The sequence below is a fragment of the Panthera leo genome, chromosome A3 (genome assembly GCF_018350215.1).
Source record: "Panthera leo isolate Ple1 chromosome A3, P.leo_Ple1_pat1.1, whole genome shotgun sequence".
Taxonomy (NCBI): domain Eukaryota; kingdom Metazoa; phylum Chordata; class Mammalia; order Carnivora; family Felidae; genus Panthera; species Panthera leo.
Window position 1 is genome coordinate 61,857,134 of NC_056681.1, and position 10,384 is coordinate 61,867,517.

At 37.5% G+C, this 10,384-nt stretch overlaps 1 protein-coding gene across 1 annotated transcript in view; it reads left to right on the forward strand.

The window, feature by feature from the left end:
* The window catches only part of TMEM131 (transmembrane protein 131), a 237,656-nt gene that overhangs the window by 93,318 nt on the left and 133,954 nt on the right, over positions 1–10,384 (forward strand). The window lies entirely within an intron of this gene.

Here is a 10,384-nt window from a genome sequence, read left to right on the forward strand (position 1 = left end):
TGAACCCTGACCAAAGGATACACCCACTGCCTACAGTAAGATGTAGACTTCTCTGCTCTTATGATTATATAGCATAATGCCACTCTTCCATCCCTCTAGCCCTTCCCAAATATCTTTGGCACAAGGATGGATTGTTTCTGGACTACTTCACATCTAGCCTGATGCTAGACTTGGCTGGGCTATCTAAGAACCTAGACTCTGACTCATTTAGAGCTAAACTGGTGGGAAGAAAAGCATGCCTGTTATCTTAGGCTTCTTCCATGATACTTTATTGCAGCAGTTAGGAAATTAGCTATGAAACTATATTGGCTACATTTATGAAGATGATGTTATTCATCCATGATCAAGATTTGGCTTTAAGGTATTTTCTTAATATAATGAAGAATTTACATCAATACATAATTATATTCTGATCTCATGTTCCACTTACCTATGATCTACATCTGCCTAACAAACTACCCAAACTTACTAGCGTAAAGCAATCATATTATTATGCTGTCAGACTCTGTAAAGAGTTGAGACAGAAAGAACACAGCAAAGATAGCTTGTCTCTGCTCCATGATGACTGGGGCCTCTGCTGGGGAGACTCCAGAGCTAGAGGCCTGTTCATTTGCATAATGATGCTAGCTTGTTGCCTGGGACCTCAGCTGGGCTGTCACCTAGAATGCCTACATGTGGGCCCTTCTGCCTGGTCTTTTCACAAAGGCTTGTTTGGGCTCCCTCACAGGATTATAACTGGATTTCAAAAGAGAACATCCCACAGAGAACCCACTTTTGTTTTTTCAACCTGCCTTCTGAAGTCATAGTGTTACCTCTGTCAGATGCTGTTGTTCAGTCATTTAGGTGGTTCTTGATTCAAGACATGGCGGAAGTAGAGAGACATGGGGGTGAGGGATAAGGTGAGGGGAATGACCCCCCACTTATCTATAGCAGGAATATCAGATGATTTGCAGATATGTTTTAAAACTGTCACACTTTTGTTTTGTTTTGTTTTGTTTTGTTTTGACCAAGATCATGAACTGGATAAACACTTGATTCAAACTAGTATGCATACCCTATGGGTTTGAAACTGGATTAGGTACTAAACATATGTTTTAGTTCAGAATGCTGTAACAAAATACCACATAGACTGAGTGGCTTAAACAACTTTTATTTCTCACAGTTTTGGAGGCCTGGAAGTCCAAGATCAAGATGCCAGCAGATTTGGTTCCCTAGTGAGGGCTCTATTCTTGGCTTACAAGATGGCTACTGTCTCTCTTTATCCTCAGATGACAAAGAGAGAGAATGGAAGCAGGCTCTCTGGTGTCATTTGCTTTGAAGGCACTAATGCCATCATGAGGGCCTCACTTTTGTGGCCTTCTCTAAACGAAATACCTCTCAAGATTTTCATATTGGAGGTTAGGGCTTCAGCATATGAATTGGGGTGGGGGGTACCAATTCAGTCCATAACAACATACAGGTCTAAATTTATATTTTGAGCCTCATATCAACTAACTAAAAACTAAACTAAAGAACAGGGTTTATGAATCACGCTTAATAAGTCATTTTAAAACATTTGTGACATGGAAAAGCAAGTAGTCTCCATACATACCAGGCATGTGATGATTAGAACATAGCTTCCACATTGAAGGGATTTAGCCATTTTTTAAAATATGTGACTTAGTGCTGCACAAATTAAACACTGCCAGAGCTCTCTCTAAGTAAGAATAACTTTAATGAACACGTATATGTAACATAAAATGTGAATGAAAATACAAAATTGTGCAGTTGTAGAACAGACGTTGTAAATAAAATGTATAGTTGTAGAACAACAGAAATTGTGATTTGTTTTCAGTTTAAAAACAAACTATTCTATAAAAGTGCCAGCATTTGGGTTTGAAAACTTGAGTAAAATGAAAGTTATCATATGATTAAATATTCTAAGTACAGAAGATCCTATTAGATGGTCTTCTTGAGCCCCTCGTTTAACAGACGAGGCAGCTGAGACCCTTAGAACCGAAGGATATGCTGATGGTTAAAGTGGCAGAGTTTCATTAAAATTCATCATCTTGCCAGCCCCATGTTGCATTCACTCTCTTTGCATAGCAAGTATGGAATCCTTCAGTATTCCCTGGATTTTCTTTTTTAGCCAGTATTCATTCCTGGGAGTTTCTGAAAGTATCTGCTCAGTGCAGGGACTATGCACACAGCCCCTGCCTGCAGGCATCTTGAAGGGCACTGAAGACACCCGTTCTGATGAGGTCATAAAGCATAGGTGTTGAAGTGACAAAACACAGCCTACTTTGTGGAAGAAAGCAGCACGCTTGAGAAGGATGTTTATAATGGGTTTAATTGCAGGGATCAAGGTACATAAGGTACACGCATGTGCCTCACTTGCATCATCAGGCCCAGGTCATAGCTGAGGTCATAGCTTCTGACTCCAGAGTCTTGTCTCCATCTCTGGAGTGTGCCACGTCCACCATTCTCTCCTCAGGGACATGGTCAGTGTCCACTGAGCTTTAGAGATTGCTGGGAGGGACCCTTTGTCTTTTGACCTTCTGTAGTCATTTCTGCATCAATTTCTCACTTTTTCTCTTCCCCAGTTTTACAATCCACATGCTACCTGCTCTCTGGCTTTTTCAGTAAGCCAGTAGATTCAGCCCCATCCTTTCCCACGTTGCTTGTACATGATCTCTTGAGTCAAAACTCTCATTCTGTAAGTGGAATTTAACCTGCCCCAGGGAAATTTGTATCATGAAAAGATCAGCTAATCAAATGATTGTAGCTAGTGCATTGTATGGCAGTACAACAGTAGATGCTAGCCTCTGGCCACCGTTTCTTCCTCTCCTGCCTCTTCTCCCTCCTCTCCCTCACCACACACCATTATCATCTGCATTAGTTTTGGGGGGCAGGCTTGGCTCCAAGGGCTTTCTGGGAATGAAAGGGAATGAACTACTGCTTTCACGACCACAGGATTGTGGGAAGTAAAACCATGGAAAACAGAATTTTCCAGAATACTCTTTTTTTCTATTCCTCTCCTATGTTCCAGCTCATGCTTTCTAATTTGTTTTAATACAGTTATCAATTACATAATAATACTTTGTTTAAAAGTGAAAGCATGTGCTGCCTTTATGATACGATGGTGGAGAATGTGCATATAGTGTTCCATCAGTGTTTATTTGAGTTGAACACCACAATATTATAACGAGTACCAGTAATGATTTAATATTTTGCGACATGAGGCCATCCTTTATGGATGACTTTTCCTAGGATTGTGGAGCCCTGTGGTGGAAGATTAGGCATCAGAAGTCCTGAGTTCTCTGTTTACCGGCTGTGTGACCTTGAAAACAACTGTCTAACTGCTCTGAGCATGACTTTCATTTGTAAACTGGGGAAGATTCTTTCTTGGCCTGATATATATATGATATAAGGTTATGCATTATTTGTTGTGAGGATCAAATGAAAATATTTGCTTGGGTAACAGTAGTTTATAAACTTTAAAATGTTATATGAATACAAATTGTGGGTATTTGATAATTTGCTCAGTCATTCAGCAAACATTTGCTGGGATCCTTGCGTATGCTAGGCTTTGTTATAAGAACTGGTGACTCGGTAATTGTATGTGTTATCTATGGCCGTGTAATATAATAAACTACCCCCAAACCTGGCAGCTTCAAACAGCAGACATGATTTATCTTTTTGCTTCTGGGAGTGAAGAATTTTGGAGCATCTTAGCAAAGTAGTTGTGGCTCAGGATCCTTCCTGACATGGCAATCAAAGTATCAACCAAAGCTGTAAGTCATCTGAAGGCCTGGGAGTGCTACATCCTCTTCAGGATGGTTCATTCATGGAACTCTTGCAAAAGGCCTTAGTTTTTGCTGGCTGTTGGCAGGAGGCCTTAGTTCTTCACCGTGTCGAACCCTCCATAGGCTTGCGTAAGTGTTGCTGCATCATGACAGCTGGTGACCCCAGAACAGGTGATGCAAGAGAAACAAGGAGGAAGCCACAGTGTCTTTTGTAATTGAGTCTTGGAGTCACACTATCACTTCTGCCATATTCCATTCATAAGAGGTTACCTCCAAGGCCAGGGGAGTTATCAGAGAATCTTTGCACGTATTTTAAATCTGCTACAGTGCTAGATGGGCAAGATAGTCCAAGACTCCTGCGCTGGTATAGAGCATGTGTTCCAATGGGGAAACAGACAGTAAGTCACTAAATAAATAAACTCACCTAGAGTTTATTTGGAATAGGCAGGACTCCATTGCTTCTTAACTTTGGATGTTGAGGAAGGTTTCTCTGAAATGATGTTTAAGCTTACCTGGTGAAAGTCTTAGGGAAGAGCATTTCAGACAGAGGAACAGTTAGTACAGAAGTCTTGCATTGGGGCAACACTAGTATTAATATTGTTGTTATCAGAGCTGACAAATGTTAGTATATACAACTTAGTAAGAAGGATATATGTGTGTGTGTGTGTGTGTGTGTGCGCGCGCGCGCGCGTGCGCGTGCGCACTTAATGTTCATAAGAAGAACCAGAGTCTTCTAATCTTTATGTTTTCTGGTATCTCTGGGAATTAAGCCAAAATATTGGGCTGGGAAATATTTTCCAAATTAAGGGTTGTTGGGATTCTTTAATGACTGTATAATTTGCTTATTGCTGGGTACAACTGTTTTGGTTGCCTACAGTTAACCATAAGCTCTAGAAAATTGTAGTTAGATCCCAAACTTGGTAATATCTCAATGGCAGATAAAGTCTGCTAACACTTGCAGTTTTAAGTTTTTTAATTTTTTGAAAAAGCTAAAGGGAATGTCCTTAAGCTGTTTTTTAAGATTTCATTTGGGTTTGTACTTTTATTTTCTAACTCTGGAGCTTTTAGCTGCACATGAAGTGACATATATGCAAAAAAAAAAAAAAAAAAAAAAAGTACTACTTTGCATAAATCTTAAAGAATGTAGTAAATTGATAATAGGAAGTCAGCGTATCAGAAGTGAGCTTAAGTAAAGGTATGGTTCGCTTTGCATTAAACCACAGCAGCAGATGTTGGTAAGCTCCTTTGAGTAGGCCAATTTACTTCACTTATTTTTTAAAAGTATCATATTACTCTCACCTTAAATACAAGTGTGACAGAATTGAGATTTCTGGAATGGTGGTGTGAGCAGCTTGGGGACTTCTCCCCATAAGAAGCATTTCTTAAGATGATTAAAATCAGCAAAAACAGAATATCTGGAGATTGATCAAGGGACTTACAATGAATTGAGAAATATTTATTCAACAAAATCTATATAAACTTGGTAAGAGCAGTGGGAAGCCATAGTATTTAAGCTAAGACTGCACCCATCACCCTGCAGCTCTGCCTTGCTAAGAACTATTTCAGTGGGCTCAGCAGACATATGGATGTTCCCCATCTCTCCCACCTCACTGGGATGGAACAGCTATTCCGGTTGGATTTGGCCGCCAGCGAGCACTGGCAGATCTCATTTTCCATAAGCTTCATGCTATAGAGGCTTATTTTGGGTGGCTGGTGGTAATCAGGTGAAGTTTGTCTCTCCTCTACCCCATTCCCACAAATAAGGATGATCAGAATGGGCAGCTGGTGAAAAGAGCAGTCCCTTTTTCCTACACAGCCCTGTGTCCTGGGAGAGCATTTTCAGTGTGCTCAGCAGCTGAGTGACAGGCCTCCTGTGCCCCAGCTTCCTAGGCAAAGGACTATTCTGGGTAGATTTAGCAGCCAGTGAGCCTAGGGATCAGTCTGACCAAAGATGTGCAAGACCTGTACTCTGACCTTAACTGAGGGTAATTAAAGAAAACCTACAAATAAGTGGAGAGAGAATACTGTCTTCATGGATAAGAAAACTCAATATTAAGGTGTCATTTCTCCCCAAATTGATCTATATATTTCAATGCAATCCCGATCAAAATCCCCACAGTAGAGATTGCCTATAATCTAACCAATTCTGAAATTCATATGGAAATGAAAGTAACTTAAAATAGTAATAATGTAATAGAATCCAGTACGTTATTAAAGATTATTGAAGATGTAGAAAACCAATAAAATGACCCATAATCAAGAAAGAAAAAATAGAAACAGACCTAGAAATGACAGAGATGATGGAAGTAGCATACAGGGAATTTAGTACATCTATTATATGTGTTCAGTGATTTAAAGGAAAACATGAGAATAAGGAAAAATGGACATTATGAAAAAATAAATGGAACCTCTGGAGCTGAAAAATACAGTTTCTGAAGTAGAAAATTTCACTTACAGCAACATAGATGACATTAAAAAAAGAAAAAGTGAAATTGAAGACATAGTGATGGAAACAACCCAAACTGAAGCACAGGAAGAAAAAATTACTGGAAAAAGAATAAACAACCCCCTGGTGACCTGTGATACCATGGCAAGCAATTTAACACACATATAGTTGAGTTCCAAGGAATGGGGGGGGGGGGGGGGGCGGGGAAGGCTGTTGAAGAACTTCAGTAAACCCAATGCAAAAGTAACAAAGAAAACCACACCAAGTCGTATAGTATTCATATTGCTGAAAGCCAATGATAAATTGAAAGGCAGCCAGGAATAAATAAATTACATGTAGGGATACTAAAGAGAAGAATGACTGGTGCCTTGTCATCAAAGACAGTACGAACCCAAAATCAACAAAATGGCATCTTAAAAATATCAAAAGAAAAAATTGTCAACCCCCAAGATATTATATCCAGCAGAATTATCCTCCACAAATACATTTCCAAACAAAAGCTGAGAACATGTGCAGCCAGCAGACTGTCACTATAAGAAGTGTTAGGGAAGTTCTTTACATTCTGAAGGTAGTAACCATTACAGGTGAAAACACAGCTCTAAGCACAATAATGAAGATCACCAAAAAGGTGAAAATATGTGGATAAATATAAAAGACATTTTTTTCTCATTAAAGATTGTTTTGAGATAACTGACTTTTAAAAACAAAAGTAATTACAGTGTTTTATGGGATTGATAGCTTGTATACGTTACACGTATGATGACAGTACAAAGGGCAAGGGAGGGGTAATTGAGTTGTAAAGCTCTTACATATGTAAAGTAGTATAATATTATTTGGAGTTAGACTGTGATAAGATGAAACAAATACTAGAAGATATATTAAAATCATTTGAAAAGAAAAACAACCCAAAGAGATCTAGCTAATAAAGCAGTCATGGAGACAGAGTGGAATACTAAAAGAATACTTGATCTAAAAGAAGGCAGATGAAGAAGACAAAAAGAATAAAAAGCAGATGGAAAAAAGTGAAAGCAAATAGCAAGATGGTAGCCTTAAATCAAGTATATCAAAAATTATAATAAATGTGAATGGTTTCAATACCAGTTTTCAGACTCTATTAAAAAATAAAGATCCAAGTATATGCCATCTATAAGAAATTTACTTTATTTTTCAAATTATATTTAATTTTTTACCTTTTGTTTTGCAGTGATTTTAGTTATTTTTTAAACATTTTTTAGTTTATTTATTTTGAGGTGGGGAGGGGCAGAGAGAAAGGGAAAGAGAAAATCCCAAGCAAGCTCCATGCTGTCAGCACAGAGTCCAGTGTGGGGCTCCATTCCACGAACTGTGAGATCATGACCTGAGCCAAAATCAAGAGTCAAATGCTTAACTGACTGAGCCACCCCAGGTACCCCAGCAGTAATTTTAGTTTAGGGAAAAGATGCAAAAATAGTACAAAGGATTCCTATATACCCTTGACCTAGATTCCCACTTTATTTAATATTTTACATATGCCTTATCATTCACAATCTGCCCCTCTACCTCTTCTCTCCTTCCTTTTTCTTCCTTCCCTTCCCCTGTTTGTCCTATGTATACATGTAATGTATATGTAAGCATTTTTTTTTAATTTTCTGAGAATCAGATATAGATGTTGCTCCTTTACTCCTAAAAACGTCAGTGTATAGTTCTTATAAAGAGGGATATTATCTTATAAAACCAAAGTATACATATCAAAATCAGTATATTAACACTAACACACATAATATTTTTTAATCTGTAGACTTTGTCAGTTGTCCCATTATTGGGACAATTTTTATTTTAAAAAGAAGATAAATTTTGATCCAAGCCTCAAGTCCGTATCGGTCATATTTAATTTTCATGTCTATTTAGTCTCAACTTTAATGTGCAACAATTGATTTGTCTCTTTATGTCCTTGACATTTTTTTTTTAAGTAGTGGCCATTTTATAAGTAGTGGCCACCATCCTAGTTTGGGTTTTCTCATGTTTCATTTCAGATTATGTGTTTTTGGCAGGAATATCACTTAAATTTGTGTCCTGCCCAGTCCGTCTGATTATCAGCAGGTACATGATGTCTCTTTGTTCGATTTTTCTTTTGTAATTTATAAATACCTCTCCAAAAAGTACCTTGAGACCATGTAACTATGCTGTTTGGCATCAAACTCTTACTAGTTACAGCATTCACTGGTGATTCTTGCCTGGAAATTACTGCTCTGGTGATGTTTTTTTTAATTTTATCATTCTTTCTGTGTTTATTAGTTGACATTCTAGTGCAAGGAAGATGTAAAGGTCAAACTTCATTTTTGCAGGTGTAGATATCCAGTTATTTCACCACCATTTTTTGCAAAGACTATCTTTTCCTCATTGAATTACCTTAGCACAGTCACTAAAAATCAATGGACCATATATGTTTGGGTCTGTTCTGTATGCTTTTCACATGTCCCCTTTCATTGAACACTTCCTTACTTTCTGAAACATCAAGATGTTCTAGGCTTACCTCATAATTTTCCTGCCCAAGCCCTGGAATATCCTATTTATTCAGAGACTTCTGCTTCATTTTAGTGGAGGATATTTACAAACTAAGATCTGTGTGCTATGTGTACTCATTGCTGCTGGGGTGTCGTTGTCTCTGGGTCTTGTTAGTGAGAGTTAGGAATGTTTCTGTATGTGTGTGTGCACAAACACACACATCTCTTTCTATATCTATGTATATTCAAAACCATGAGTTGTTACCAATAACTCCATTTTTAATACACCACCACAGTGTTCCTTCTGTCCCTTTTTTCTGCATATTTTCTGTATATTTTTTTGTGTCTTCTCCAGCTATGAGAAACCTGGCTCCAGTTATCCACAGAATTTATACCTGATTTCTCAATCCTAGAATACAAACAAATTCATTTCAAATTGGTTAACTCATACCACCATGAAAAACAAACCTACTAGTTGAAGTACAGTGTTTAGAATTTATTTTTAGTTTGAATGTATATGGTCAAAAATACTATATTCAGAATTTACGTGTGTTATGTTCTTTACCTTTCTCTCCATCCTCTCCACTGCCCTCTTCCATCATCATCTGCATTGTAGGTCTGTTCATTCAAAAGAAAGTTTGGTTCTTTGGTTTCTGTCTATATTCCATTTGAGATTTTTTTACCTCCATTTTACAAGTCCACTCATTTTAAATATGTGAAACAATAGGATTCAAAAAGTCAGAATGATACAAAAATGTCAAATGTGAATGTTTTTACTATATTTCTTTCTCCACAAAAGGAAGCATGGTATAGATTTTTTAATGTTTTGTTTTATTTACTTAAAAATCTATCCTTTAGAGACCTTTCTCATTATTTTTATAGACTGCAACATACTATATTATGTGAATGTGGATTATATACGAGCAATTTGCTTCTAGTATTTTGCAGTTGCAAACAGTGCTTCAAAGAATAGCCTTGTGTATATGGATTTTCACATTTTTGAAAGTTATCTGCAGAATAGATTCCTACTGTTAGGATTTCTGAGTGAAAAGATAAGTGCATATGTAATTTGTATTGTTGAAGGAGCATGGTTAGGGTAAATTCCTAGACATGGGATTGGTGAGTCATATATAGGTTTGTTAGTGTTGTCAAATTCTCTTTCAAAAGAGCTGTGCCAGTTGGCGTACCCCTCATCAGTAAATTAGAGTCCCTATATTCCTATGGCTTTTCCTACAGAAAAGGGAAATACTTTTTAATTTTTGTCAATCTGATAGGTGAGAAATTCTGTTGTCATGTAGTTTTAGCTTGTCTTTCTCTAGTTATGAGTGAGGTTGTATATGTCTTTTATACTATGCTTATATTTATCTTTTGATACTGTCTGTTCATTTTTATTCTACCTCCTTTTCTATAGGACCTTTGATCTTTATTTCTTCCATTTAAACAGTTTTTTATTAAGGATAGTAATCCTGTGTTGCAAATATTATCTTCCTGTTGGTCATGGAGATGTGATTTTGAAGAAAAGCACTTTTTTTTTTTAACATTTATTCATTTTTGAGAGACAGAGTGTGAGTGGGGGAGGGACAGAGAAAGAGAGACAGACAGACAGACAGACAGACAGACAGAATCTGAAGCAGGCTCCAGGCTCTGAGCTGTCAGCACAGGACCTGACA